Source organism: Dasypus novemcinctus, chromosome 4 (assembly GCF_030445035.2).
Source record: "Dasypus novemcinctus isolate mDasNov1 chromosome 4, mDasNov1.1.hap2, whole genome shotgun sequence".
NCBI lineage: Eukaryota > Metazoa > Chordata > Mammalia > Cingulata > Dasypodidae > Dasypus > Dasypus novemcinctus.
The window spans coordinates 167,465,400-167,480,830 of NC_080676.1; the positions used below are offsets into that span (position 1 = coordinate 167,465,400).

Genomic DNA, 15,431 nt, shown 5'->3' on the forward strand with positions numbered 1-15,431 from the left:
CTCCTTGCGCGTGGGGCTCCCCCACGCGGGGAACACCCTTGCGTGGCACGGCACTCCTTGCGCGCATCAGCACTGCGCATGGGCCAGCTCCACATGGGTCAAGGAGGCCCGGGGTTTGAACCGCGGACCTCCCATATGGTAGACGGACGCCCTAACCACTGGGCCAAAGTCCGTTTCCCTGGACTTAAGTTCTTACAGGATGACTCTCCCTGTTCTTTTGAGAATAGACAGCAGGGGAGCAAGGACAGAAGGATACCCATTAGACCATACCATTAAACCAGTAGAAAGGTGATGATGGCTGGTATTGGGGAGGTAGCAGTAGAGGTATGAATTGGCTGGCTTCTCAATGTAGTGTGATGGCAGAGCTCCCAGGGCTGGCTTCTGCACTGTAGGTATGTGGCGTGAGGAGAGGCACTAAGCGTGGCTTTGGGCTGGTAGCCTGGAAAGGTCTCATTGCAATTGTCAGAGATGGGGAAGCCCTTGGCATCCAAGTAGGGAGTTGTGGGATGTCGGGTGGTCAGAGGTCTGGTTTGGATGTGTGGAGTTGGAGAAGTCTGTTCAACATGCATGGAGGTGTGTGTCTTATAAAATAGGGAACAGACTGTTGCACATGGTTATAAATTGGGCACTGGTTTGCATTTAGATGAATGGGTGTGATTACTAAAAGAGGAACATGGGAAGTGAAGAGGCCTGAGGCCTGCTGATATTAAGAGATGAAAGGAGAAGACACTCTTCACTCAAGGAGTCAGTCAGGTTAGAGGGAAACCAGAAATATTGTCTGGCAGCTGAGGGAGTAGGTGGTGAAAACCTCTCAGGCGCTGGTGATAATTTGAGTGAGGTGAGGGTGATGAGTTGGTGGGAGGGCTGAGCAGTGGGAGTAGCTGGATCTGGAGCAGTGTAGGTTTGGCCTAGGGGTGGGGCAGAAGCTTGACTGGCTTGAGAAGAATTGAAGACAGCACTTTTAGACAGCTGGAAGAAATGAGGTGGGGTAGGCGGAGAAGTGGGGTCAAGAGCAGGAATTTTTAAAATGCAAGATATAATAGCTTACTGTTTGCTGTGACCAGCAAACTTGTCATGAATGAGAGGCTACCAGTGGTCGCCACTCCTGTCCCTGTCTGCCCACTCGTCCTCCAATGCGGACATCCAGAGGTGATGCCAGAGGAGTGCTGTCTGCGGCATGAGGCACTCAGCTGTGGGGCAGAGGTAGATATGCAGGTATAAAACATGGTTGAAACAAAGAGCATTTCTATTGGAGTAATTTGGAGACTGACTGGAAATTCATAAAGGGAATATGGAGTTCCATTTACAGCAGTTAGAGATTGCCTTGTCCATAGCTTCCTGCCCTCTAAAAGAGCAGAAATTGCTGCTGGCAGAATTGCAAAACATGAGATGTAAAATGGAATTGAATTATCTCCCCTAAATCAATTTTGTGAGCCAGATGACCCACAGAGTGCTGTGATACAGTGCAGGTATACAGCACAGAGCACTTCGTCTGCTGAATATATTATGACAATTGATTTTGAAGATAACCAGATCCCAGCTTTCCTCCAGTTTCTGGAGCCTGGCTGACGCTCTTCAGCCAACCTCTGCAGAGGCCCATCCTAGTGGTACGTTCCTCTTTCTGTCTCCAGTGTGCTGGTTTCAGGTTCTGTCTGGGAGGTGCCCAGGCCGCTACGGGGAGGAACTTTCTGCCTGGACCCCTTCTTATTTGCACTTTATCCAGGCATCAAGGCTGTCTGCTTGGCAACATAGCGGGTGTGACCATGTGGACTGTGGTTCCTTTCCATGAGTGGTATGTTCTGCAGATTCAGGGTGCCCCTTACCAATAAAGGCACCTCACAGAGACCCTTGTTGCCCCTCTGGGTGCATTCTCAGCCCTTTGTGCAGGGCAGAAACTAGAGAGTCTAGGTGCTCCTTGGGGACCTTAGCAGTTAATGCCTGGACTTTTTTCTTGAGATGCTTAGGGTACAATTCCACTGTGTTCACCATTTCAAGGCATATTAGTGTTGTAGAAGTCAAGAAAGGCTCAATTATTTGCATATAGAAAGGCCAGGACTCAGGAATAATTTTGGGAAGGAAAAAAAGATTTATTTACAACCGGCTGGGCTTGGAGCTTCTCATTCAAAAACTGAGCCCCGAATAGAGCTTTGGGTCCTTTTTATACAGAGGAAGGGCCAAATGGTTCTTTTTTTTTTTTTTTTTTTTAAAGATTTATTTATTTATTTTTCTCCCCTTCCTGCCTCCCCCACCCTGTTGTCTGCTCTCTGTGTCCATTCGCTGTGTATTCTTCTTTGACTGCTTCTATCCTTATCAGCGGCACCAGGAATCTGTGTTTCTTTTTTTTATGTGTCATCTTGTGTCAGCTCTCCGTGTGTGCGGTGCCGTTCTTGGGCAGGCTGCACTTTCTTCCGTGCTGGACGGCTCTCCTTACAGGGTGCACTCCTTGCATGTGGGGCTCCCCTACATGGGGGACACTCTTTGTACGCGTCAGCACTGCACATGGGCCAGCTCCACACGGGTCAAGGAGGCCCAGGGTTTGAACCGCGGATCTCCCATGTGGTATGTGGATGCCCTATCCATTGGACCAAGTCCGCTTCCCCCAAATGGTTCTTCGTTTCAATGCTCAATAAGCTTGAATTAACATATATCTTACACATCCTAGGTAAGCTTTTAGCATGGACTTCATACATTCTAGGTAAGCTTTTAGCACTTTTGGTTTGCATTTTCCCTGAATATTTAAAGTTTATAGAGTTTGCATTGCTAAACAGTTTTTCCAGGACTGGAATTGTTGTCATGGTTACCAAGGGCAGTTCTCGCCACCTCACAGGCACAGCTCAGGACACATACAGTCAGGTTATCTACGAAGAGATGAACAGCCTCCCACCCATAGCCTACATCATTTCTCCCCTTTATGACAGATTATCTTGCTAAGCTTTGGCATAATTATTGTTGGAGTTATGAGGTGGGTGGCTGTTATTGTTTTGATTGATTATCCCACTTATCAATTTCCCAGTGAGGGCCCAGAGACAAAGTTTCTGGGTAACATCCAGGGTTTATCCTGTTTTCAGAAGAAGTTCTCGTCCTGGACAATAGAATCCTGGGGGCGGTCCCCCTCTAGCAGTCATCCTGGAGATTACTGGCACTCACGTGGATTTCTTGCCAGACTCCAGATCCATCTGTTAATTTTATTTTACCCTTAGAGAGTTTACACTTTTAATCTTAAAGGAGTGCTGAAGGGAGATGATCTCTTTTCTGTAACTACTTCCTGCTGACCATGGGTTGTAGTCCTTACCTATCAAGGTATAAAAACTTTGTTATTTTATTTTGACTGGAGGAAGATGGATCTGGCATTCTGTATGAAGCTGGATGAAGTTTTCATATGGCTATTAAGATGTTCATTCTGAAAGAAACAAATTCAGTTAGAATTTTGGAATCCCTGTTTTTAAAAAAGGACATTGGATTACAGAGGTAGACAAGGTTAGGTGCCTGTAACGATGGCACCCTTTTTAAAAGTTGGTGGGCAACAGTATATATATATATATAATTTTTTTTTTAAAGTTATTTATTTTCAGAGAGAAATTGTAATAGATAATAGCATTAGGTACTTAGCTTTGGTTTGAAGACGTGTTTCAGGCTGTTTAATGATTGGCACTTCTGTGCTTCGTCAGGTGCTTCTGATGAATTGGTACCTTTTGGGCAGTTGGTTTCATTCAGGATTAGTGCACCAAGTTGGAAATTCCCTTAGTTTTAGCTGTGGGAGTGATCAGAACTACAGAATAAAGTTTCTTTACATTTTGGTTTTGATTGTACAATTCCTGGTAATTTTGACTGTTCAGTAGGTGACCCATCACCAGCAAGCAAGCCTTGTTTTGCTACACAGTAGAGTACAGTAGAGTAGTAGGGTTGGTGAGCCTGGTACCAATTAACCGGCTACCTGCAAGCCACTGGTGGCCCCATTTTTTTTTTTTTTTTTAGCTAAGATGGCCATTTTATTTTATAGACATGTTCATTAACTATTTAGAAAATGAAGTTTACTAGGAATTTAACATGTATAATGTACTTTTATACTTGATTTAGGATAGAAAAGATAACATTATAATTATTAGGCATATATTTAGAACAGAATAAAGGTACAGCACTTAATTAATGTATTACTTAATGCATAAGGATTCTGGGTTGCAATTAATGGCTTTAAGTTTCAGGTTTGTAATACTTTACATGTTATCTCTCCATGGGAGCAGGCCATAATGCCAATTGTGTTTAAGTTTTACTTACAGTATTCTTTATTTATTTATTTATTTATTTATTTATTGACTTTGTAATAATATTACATTAAAAATATATATGTGAGGTCCCATTCAACCCCACCCCCCCACCCCCCCCTCCCCCCCCCAACAACACTCGTTCCCATCATCATGACACATCCATTGGATTTGGTAAGTACATCTTTGGGCACCTCTGCACCTCATAGACAATGGTTCACATCATGGCCCATACTCTCCTCCATTCCATCCAGTGGGCCCTGTGAGGATTTACAATGTCCGGTGATTACCTCTGAAGCACCATCCAGGGCAGCTCCATGTCCCAAAGACGCCTCCACCTCTCATCTCTTCCTGCCTTTCCCCATACCCATCAGCCACCATGTCCACTTTTCCCAATCCAATGCCACCTCTTCTATGTGGACATTGGATTGGTTGTGTCCATTGCACCTCTATGTCAAGAGGAGGCTCAGATTCCACATGGATGCTGGATGCAATCCTCCCATTTTCAGTTGTAATCACTCTAGGCTCCATGGTGTGGTGGTTGTCCTTCTTCAACTCCATCTTAGCTGAGTGTGGTAAGTCCAATAGATCAGATTGTAGGTGCTGGAGTCTGTTGAGGCTCAGGACCTGGCTATCACATTGTCAGTCCAGAGGTTCAAATCCCCTAAATATATCTTAAACCCCAACATTAACTGCACCTCCAGCACATTAGCATGAAAGTCTTATGAAGGGAGATCCCATCTGAGTCCAGATTCATCACACATAAACTCCATTTCCAAAGAGGGGCCATCTGCCCTGGTAGTTAACCCCATCGGCCATGACCATAACTCCCATGGGTCTCTTTAGCTCTCAAAGGAACCAATATCTGGGGGTTGTATCTGCTTTATCTGTCTCTCTGACTCTGCTCATTTGTACATGAGGGCAATCCTTCTGCCAGCCTCCAGACTCTTTTTTAGAAACTCGTAGCCATATAAACTCATTTCTCCTTTCCATTTCCCCCTTACTTTAGGTCAAACAGCATTTTAAAGTCATGTTATTTTATGTAGACATGGATATTCTGCTGATCCGCATTGAACCTTCCGTATAAGGTCATTTTCCAGTTGCATCATCATTTGGTTTACTTACAGTATTCTGGTAGTCATGGCTCCACTTAGTATGTTCTTCACACAGTGAGCAAGTTGCAGCCTCGTTCATCCTAGAGAGAGGTAATTTCCAGTATTTTACTGGCCTGGTGCACAGTGCTCTCTGGCACTATGGAACAGTGTCAGTCTGGGAGGCGATATCCATTGTACATTTGACTGTACTGAACCATCATTGGGTGCTGCAGGAGCCTGAAACTGCAGCATAGTTTCCGTTGACTTCAGGAGCACAACCAGAGGCGTGACGTAGCAAATATTTCTATTTGAGTGATCAATGACCATCCTCGCCAATAACTCACATGGAGAGGCAACCTACAATGTATTCAAGGCCTGGTTTGAGTGCACAAAGAGTTGGACAATGTTAAAGTTTATCCCTTGATTTTATATAGTTTTAAACATTTTTAATGTGACACATTACATATCAAATGACTTTTTTTTTTTTTTTACACTTTTACCATGAAGATATTAGCAGACATTTTACCTTAGTAGAAGAGAAAAAAATATTTTTTTCATTGTTAAAATGAAAACGGAAGATTCCCAATAGAATTAAGGTAACTTTTCATTACCATTTACTTAAATATGCACCTTGCGGTGACCTTCAGACAGGTTTTTTTATCACAAAGTTATTCTTTGCCATCAATACCAATCCAGGTTTTTAGTTAACAGTGGCTTTTAGAACTAGAACCATTTAAATGCTTCAGTTTGGAAGATTTTTTTTTTACAAACTTTTTACAGTTGACCACAATTATAGACTGGCAGATTTACTCCAGATTACAACTGGCAACCAATGGTTGGAACCTACCTCATGCATTTAAGAGAGAGCAGTTTTACCCTTAATTTAATTTCATTAAACATGAGCTCATAGTTCCCATTATTTTAAAGATTCAATACATACAATGTTAACTCATTAATCTGGTATTTTATAAACCTAAAAGATAACACTTAAGCTAAACAAGTTGAAATTGTTATTGATTAAACAAAGAATGTTGTTTTCTTTTTTTTACAGGGACTTAAAACCTTTTGTTTTGATAATTCTAAAACTGTGAATAATTTTCAAAAGCCTACTAACTTTTAGGCTTTGGAATATAAAACAATTATTTAACCTGTTTTAGTTATAATTTAATAAGAATTTCATAGCTTTTTACAGTTGTATATTTGGATTTTACAGGACTTTTTATACCATTTAGTTTAATTTGGGTTTTAGAAATATATATATTATGTAACTACATCGTTAACTTTAACAAATAGACATGAATAGTTTGATACAGAAACACCATTTAGTTATTTAAAACCTTTTTCTTTGCTGCTTAATTCAAAATATAGTTTCCTCACCGACTTTCCTAGTTACACTGCTGTTTGGCGGGAACCTGGCAAGCATTTGGGCTTTTGTTTAGACTGGAAAGAAACTTGGTAGTTTTACTCATTTTTTTTCTCTGAGACAGCCTGAATAATGGGGTGTGTGTGGGCGCTTAGTAAGGCCTGGTACACTAGGAAGAGTATTGCTTTTCTGGAAAACCTGGTAACAGTTATTTCTGATTTCTGGTGGAAATGGCCAATCAGAATTAATTTATATTATTTTAAAGTTTTTCCTTTAAAAGGGTAAAGAAGAAATGAGAGGACCAAAAATATTTAGAATGGCATAAAAGTGATGTGCAAAAACCCCTTTTCTTCTAATTTAACTATAGGTTTTTAAAGTTAACTGTCACGTTGAATTGCTAAGGGGTGGAACTGTAAGCTACCATCACAGTAGTAGAAGACCAGGGGTGAAATTAGTTATAAAGTAACTATAGGATAAGTTTAAGTAATAATCACCACTATCACAGTAAGCACTAGATAAACCTGAAGTAGCCAGAAATAGAGGTGAATCAATTCACTATTACCATTACAATAATTGAAATCTAGGCTACATTTACTCCGTTGTAATAACTTTAGTCATAAATTTAAATATATATATACATAAAGGTACTTATACAATGATTTTAATTCTTACAGTTCTTAATATGTTTTACCTTAAGATGAATTGAATACCTTTATTAAGTTACAAATAAGTTTTACCTTAAGATGAATTGAATACCTTTATTAAGTTACAAGAACCATATTAGTAACCACCCCGCGAAGCTTTCCTGTTTTTTTTTCCCTCCCTAGTAATTGAACAAATTTCATCGGCAGGTTATGCATTTAATTCATCAGCAAGACAGTATTGGCATTTAAAGATTATTAATTTAAAAAAAATTTTTAAGGAGACGTGACATAAGGTCTCTGGGTTTTCAGATTTATCTGTTTTTTTTCTGAAATATCTCATGACCCTTACTGCTGGCTGCTCTCAGCCAAACCATTAAAAGGGCTGTCAAATGATTAGGTTTATTGTTTTCAAGCAATAGTCTCTTTCCTTTAGACCAAGGTATTTTATCAGTTTACAGCTTTAAACATTTCAAAGCATTTCTACATAGACTTACAAAGAGAGAGATATCCCTTACCTCCCCCCTTCCAGGTTGGTCAGTGATTTGATAGGAATGTGGCTTACGAATAGAAGGCGTGGATTCACTGGAATGGGGTAAGCCCCTCCCCCTTCCCAGCTCTCTGCTTTAGTTATGTGTCCTCCTAAAGGGAGGAGGAGAGATAAGGTGATGGTAGCACATTCCAGGCTACTAAAATGGCTTGAAAAAACTTCTCAAATTTGGCGTCTTTCTCAGGGACCCTCTGTCCTGGCAGGGCTGATTCAAGTCACTGGCCCCACCAGCCACCCTGACTGGGCCAGCTCCAGCAAACTTGGGTGTGTGGCATGGACGTGGACATGGACAGGGACACAGATAATCCCTGAGTTCCAGCAAATGGGGCGGACCCAGAGGGGCAAGACAGCAGAGCATGCGCACACACATTCATGCCACAGTTTTGCTTTATGAACTAAAATCAATTCACTCCTTTGCCAATGGCAAGGGAGGGTTCCAGCTTAACCACATTTTACCACTTTACATAAATACACAATTCTAACACTAGCATTGAGCGGACACAGAAGCACAAAGCATATTAATTTGACTTACAAGGTCAACATATATTTTCTTTGGCACAGCTGCCCCCCGCATCCCTTACAAACTGTAGAGAGAGAACACTTAACATTAACATCTGAACAGGATCTCTCCTTATGCTTGTTGTCTATAAAGCGAATTCATCTGGAATTCAGCACCATAACAAAAGATTCTGGCTAGATCTTTTCACTGTTTAACTTTACACCCAGACCAAGCTTCACTAGAAAGCTGGTTCATTTTCCTATAACCAAGTTTTTCAAAATCCAGACCAATTTTCAGGACGTTAGGACTTGAACCTATAAACATCCTTTCTTACTATAATCAAGCCTTCACCACCACAGTGGAGACAAGACCAGAACCAGATACTAACATGCAGTTAGACAAACTCAAACACCAGGCTTTTTCCTTTTTTTCTTTTTCCTTTTTTTTTCAGACCTGGAGGAGGAGATGGCTTCACCCTGAATTTCTGGAGATAATGGGACCTCCTGGGAGCTGATCGGACTCCCTCCCTAGCAATTAAAGCTAGGGTTTTTCATGACTATGCTCCTTGGGGAGTCTTACCTTCTTCCGTGTTTGGAGTCTTTTTCGTTCCCAGAATTTTTTTTTCAGACCTTCCATTGCCTTCCATTTTCGTTAGGAAGATTCCAGTGGAGTCCACATCTTTTCTGGATTAAATGTAATCCAGGGGTGCCCAGACTGGGGTTCACCTGAGTCCTCCCGGCTTTCTTGGGGATCTGGAAGGGATAGCAAAATGCTACCTTCTCTGGCCTTCATTTCGCAAATCCTGGATGAGACCCCAAACATGTAGAAGTTGAGAGAGGTTCAATTATTTGCGTATAGAAAGGCCAGGACTCAGGAATAATTTTGGGAAGGATAAAAATATTTATTTATGGCCAGCCGGGCTTGGAACTTCTCATTCAAAATCTGAGCCCCGAATAGAGTTTTGGGTTCTTTTTATACAGAGGAAGGGCCAAATGGTTCCTCGTTTCAGTGCTCAATAAGTTTGAATTAACATATATCTTACACATCCTAGGTAAGCTTTTAGCATGGACTTCATACATTCTAGGTAAGCTTTTAGCACTTTTGGTTTGCATTTTCCCCGAATATTTAAAGTTTATAGAGTTGGCATTACTAAACAGTTTTTCCAGGACTGGAGTTGTTGTCATGGTTACCAAGGGCAGGGCTGCAGTTCTCGCTGCCCGACAGGCACAGCTCAGGACACATACAGCTCAGGTTATCTATGAAGAGATGAACAGCCTCCCACTCATAGCCTACATCATTAGGGCTTTCCCAGCTGAGAGCTTGCCAGTGAAAATACCCACTAGGGTATAAGTCTGTGCTGTAGCACCTGTGCCCTTGTTGCCATAAGCCAGGGGGCAGCAAAGGATTTCTGTAAAAGGCCCAGGAATGAATATTTTAGGTTTTGTGGGTCATATATAGTCTGTTTCATATTCTTTTTCTACCCTCAGCCTTTTAAATTGCAAAAACTAGTCTCAGCTCACAGGCTGTACAACAGGCTGTGAACTGTAGTTTACTGACCCCAGCCACCAGCCCAGTAGCAGATAAAATGTTTACTTGGCCGTAACTTTCACTAACATTGTCTGCTTAGAGGTAAGAGAGGCACAAAGCAAGTCCAGTGCTGGGGTAGACCGTTGTTTCTGTATACATTTATTCATGTTATTATGAAAATCAGTCTCGGAAAGGACCCTCTTTCATGTATCTTTTTTTTTTTTAAAGATTTATTTTATTTCTCCCTCCCCCTCCCCCTCTGCCCCATTTGTCTGTTTTGTCCGTGTTCTTCTTTATCCGCTTCTGTTGTTGTCAGTGGCACGGGAATCTGTGTTTCTTTTTGTTGCGTCATCTTGTTGTGTCAACTCTCCATGTGTGTGGCACCATTCCTGGGCAGGCTGCACTTCCTTTCGCACTGGCGGCTCTCCTTACGGGTGCACTCCTTGCGCGTGGGGCTCCCCTACGCAGGGGACACCCCTGCATGGCACTGCACTCCTTGCGCACATCAGCACTGCGCATGGACTGGCTCTGCACGGGTCAAGGAGGCCCGGGGTTTAAACCACGGGCCTCCCATGTGGTAGACGCACGCCCTAACCACTGGGCCAAGTCCGCTTCCCCCTTCATGTATCTTATGGAGGACTTTCACACCATTCCAGATACACAGTTGTCAACAAGGCATTTTCTACCATTGCATTAGCAGTGTTGTGTTTTATAAAATCTACCCCATTACTGCAAAATACTAGTTTTAATGAATTTAAGTGAATCCTTTCTCTTATTCGAGCAGTGCTTCCTACCCCAAGTGCATGTTAGAATCATCTGGAGAGCTTTCCGTAGCAAAGATGCCTCCTTTCACTGGCTAAGTCAGAATCTTTAGGGGTAGAGGTGAGGCCTGAGCACAGCTGCTGTTGAGAACTCCATGGGTGATTCTAGTGTGCAGCTCTTAGGCACTAGGTTTATTCATTCTGTTGTGCACTGCCTGTGGCCCAGCCATGTGCTTTCATGGTGGTCAGAGTCTCCAACACATTGGCGTGTGATGAAAGCTCTTTACTGCTGTTAGCACTGGTCCTGACCTTTGCCCTCACATATGCAGTGAATGTTCTAGAATGGGGAAAGAGTTTTGGCTTAATCTGCAAGTGCAAGATCAAAACAGTGAATTTGTATTCTTTCTTCAGTTTGCTACAGTTATAGTTCCCAATGGGTCTTATATCTAGGAATTGAGTGTTTATTAAAAATCAATATCTCTGCAAACTTTGATCAAACAGAGAAAAAGTGCTCTGAGGATGGATAGTAAAAAGACAACAGAAAATCTCATGGCTGTGAGGCTTGTCAGCACGCTTATTTTTCCCCTTTTATTTCTAGGTCTTTGAAGCCAGTCTTTGTTTACTCTTCATGCTGGCTTAATGTGCATACACATTATTAATAGCAGAAGTGGGGAAGAAAGAATGCTTTCTACTTTGAAATGTTGCCCAATATAAAGTTGTTAAATATTCCGTGACATAAACCCTGGAATTGAAATGTTTTTTTGTCTTTAGGGATCTAGGCCTGTGCTTCTCGAACTTTAACATGTGCATGAATCACCTATGATCTTTTAAAATGCAGATCCTGATCCAGTAGTTCTGATTCAGTATGTGCCAGACTTGGGATTCTGCATTTCTAACAAGCTCCCTGGTCTGCTGATCCACGTTGGAGGCAAGGTTCTGGGCTATTACACCTGATCTTCTGCTGAAATATAATCAGAGTAATTCTGAAGGGCTCATGTCACATAGTTTATTATTAGGAACATGGCATCCAAACAGTGGAGGTGATGGTCCTGCTTCATTGTTTGCTGCCTGCCTGTCCTTAGGCTACACTTGGAATATGCAAAGAGAGAGCTAGAAAGAGTGATGGCCCTTAACCACTTCCCACCCTGAAACAGGAGTACCAGCACTTGTCATCTTATCCTCAGGCATGAGGATACTGAGTTGAGAAGAGTCTGAGAAACTTGCCCAGGCGTATTCCATTGGTCAGTGTTAGAGTCAAGAGCTGGATCCTGTATCACCTGTGAATAACAGTAGGTGGGACTGAGGTGTTGAGCCCATCTCAGGGCAAACTGTTACTGGGGAGGACTGAGCATTTCCTCCCAGGGACGTGGTCACTCTTTGAAGGCCTGAAATTGGAAAGGATCTGTCCTGTATGAAAGGGCCATACTGGGATTGTAGGCTGTGCTTTCTGTGGGGTACCGCTGAGGTTCCCCCGAGGTGGTGTCCAGGTGTGCTGAGGCTGGGGAACCACCTTGTAGGAAGGGGCAGGAGAAGGAAGGAAGACAGTCCAAGTGTTGGGGGTGTGGCTTTTGGATTAGATGACCTCTGAAAGTTCTGTCCCGTTCTGAGATTACATTTCTCTTGGGAGTTGGGAGTCCCTGTGCACCCAGTGGTCTGACTTGCTGAACCTGGAGCAGCCCTGTCTTGGTCAGGAAGGACCGCTGTTTTTGCTCCTTTAGATTTAGAAATCAAAGAAATTTTGGAAGCTAAAGAGAGATCCTCCTAATATTTGGGAAATAAAGTGAAAGGGATCACTTGCAAAATGATAGCTTTATATAGATAATCTAAATGGAGGTAGGAAAATAAAATGTGTCTCACTTAAGTAGAAAAAGAAAAGCCAGCAACTGTAGCATATGAGGTGGGGGGTTGAGCTATACAGTAAAGGGTTAATCTTTCTGAAGGTTCAGAAATACTGTTAGGGAATTAATGTCTGAGACCTAATGGCATATTGATGGCTGTGATTCATGTGGGTTCCGTAAAAGCTTTTAGCCCCTGGCTCTGTTTCAAGGGCACATATTCAAGATGATTCCTGATCTGATCTTTCTCCATGTAGGAAGACTCCTTTGTTCCCCATGGGAACCTTTGCACTGTTCACAAAATACCCACTGTCCAGAAAATTCTACATACAGCTAGGTTAGGTCCTTGCTGGCAGGCTATATATATATATATATATATATATATATATATATATATATAATTTTTTTAAAGTAGGTATCAGGAATTGAACCCAGGACCTCGTTCTTGGGAAGCAGACACTGAGCTACATCCACTCCCCGTATCACATTCTTATACCCCTGACTGTGTGCCTAGAGCCAGAGGCAACTGCATTGGGGCAGACATGGAGGCAGGGGCTTGCCCTGAACTTGTGCCACACAGGCATGAAAATGAGCACTGGTTCCCTTGCTTACCAGCTGTGCAACTTTGGACAAACTTTTTGGCCTCTCTGGGCCTTAGTTTCCATATCTGTAAAATGGCAATACTAGTACCTGACTTGCAGAGTTGAAGTGAGAAGAGCCACAGTGTGTATGAGGTGCCTGGCATGTTGGAAATGCTCAATCAAAGGGTACTACTGTAAGGCAGTTACCGGACAGTATGGGAAGGATTTTATTGTGTCTGAAATTGATATTTCCTCTTCTAGAATATTCATTATCCTATGCTGCATATATTAATAGAAGAATTAAGAAATATTATTGAGGCAAAGCTAACATGTTATTCTGCATCTATTATGACTAAGCATATCAATGCTGCAGCCAGAGGGAAAACACTTTGTATATTAGATACATTAAAAAGCAACAGGGTGGAAAACCGACTTTGGCCCAGTGGTTAGGGCGTCCGTCTACCACATGGGAGGTCCGCGGTTCAAGCCCGGGCCTCCTTGACCCGTGTGGAGCTGGCCCATGCGCAGTGCTGATGCGCGCAAGGAGTGCCGTGCTACACAGGGGTGTCCCCGTGTAGGGGAGCCCCACGTGCAAGGAGTGCACCCATAAGGAGAGCCGCCCAGCGCGAAGGAGGGAGCAGCCTGCCGAGGAATGGCGCCGCCCACACTTCCCCTGCCGCTGAGGACAACAGAAGCGGACAAAGAAACAAGACGCAGCAAAAAGACACAGAAAACAGACAACCGGGGGAGGGGAGGGAAATTAAATAAATGAAAATAAATCTTAAAAAAAAAAAAAAAAAAAAAAAAAAAGCAACAGGGTCACCCAGATAATAAAATCTTGAGCATTTCCTATAAACTTGGGCCTTATAGCAAAAAAACTTCACCTCAGCTTTTGTAATGTCATTTTCTGAAGGTATATGACAATCTTGGTGAATTTGATAACTTTGTAAGTTGATATTTTCCCACCATGACCAGACTAATGAAAACTTGGTGACTTCAGTCATTTTTTTCTTTAATTTCTGTTTTTGTTTTTCTAAATAAACTTTTAATTTTAGAGCAGTTTTATATTTATAGAATTATGAAAATAGTACAAAGAATCTCAATATCCTTCACTCCCACTTAAAATTTTACATTAGTATGATACATTTGTCACAAGTAATGAACCAATATTGATATATTATTATTAATTATTAACTATTCCTATTTCCTCAGTTTTTTCCTAATGTCCTTTTCCTGTCCCAGGATCCCAGCTAGGATACCAGATTGCATTTAGTTGTCACGTCTCCTTATGCTCCTTTTGTCTGTGACAGTTTTTCAGATTGTCCTTGTTTTAACTGATCTTGACAGTTTTGAGGAGTATTGGTCAGGTATTTTGTGGGATGCCTCTCACTTGGTATTTGGCTAATGTTTTTCACATGATTAGAATGGATTATGGATTTCTTTTTTGAACACCACAGAGGAAAGGTGCCATTTTTATGATATATCCAGGGTACATGCTACCAGCGTGACTGGTCACTGTTGATGTTGACCATGACCAGCTGGCTGAGGTTGTGTTTGTCAGGTTTCTCCAGGGTAGAGTTACTCTCTATTTTTTCCCTTACTATACTGTACTTTCTAGAAGGAAGTCACTGTGTGTAGCCCATACTTAGGGAGTGAGAATTGCATTCTACCTCCTTGATGGTGGAATGTCTACATAAATTATTTGGAATTCTTCTGCATGAGATATTTGTTCTCTATCATTTATCTTTTTATTCAGTCAGTTAATCAGTACAGACTCTGTGCTCAGTTCAGCACCACATATAGTAAAACTAGACAATACAGAGATTAGCATGGCCCCTGAGCATGGATGGCATACCAATCAGTATAGACTCATGGATATTTGTTTAAGTTATAGTCCTATACTACTTTACTTTTGTTTTTTATTCCCTCAAACTGTTCCAACATTGGCCATTGCGAGCTCTATATCCTGTTAATCCCTTGGTTGTATCTTCATCATTGTGTGTGTTTAAGCATTTTCTTATTTTCTGGCACTACAAGATGCTCCAGGTTCATCTTGTATATTTCCTGCCTCTGTCCTAGAAATAGTCATTTCTCCAAGGAACACTAATTCCTTTTATTAGGCAGTGGTATTGAAAATCAAGGTCAGGGTGCTGGATGTGTGCTTTGCTACTAGGGTATTGTTGCTCCTAGGCCCTCTTGACAGAGCAAGGAGATATATGTATGTATATAAACATATCTATAAATATTTCTTTATGTGACCCTGTCTTTCTATATATCATCTATCTTATCTATATTAAGGAAAATTTCCTACTGATATC

At 41.9% G+C, this 15,431-nt stretch overlaps 1 protein-coding gene and 1 non-coding gene across 9 annotated transcripts in view; both read left to right on the plus strand.

Moving 5' to 3' along the window:
* The window catches only part of PCBP3 (poly(rC) binding protein 3), a 398,007-nt gene that overhangs the window by 77,149 nt on the left and 305,427 nt on the right, over positions 1–15,431 (plus strand). The gene's annotated exons all lie outside the window — the stretch shown is intronic.
* On the plus strand, positions 14,892–14,994 carry LOC111767125 (U6 spliceosomal RNA). Its single transcript, XR_002799016.1, has one exon. It is a non-coding gene; the product is annotated as a U6 spliceosomal RNA (small nuclear RNA).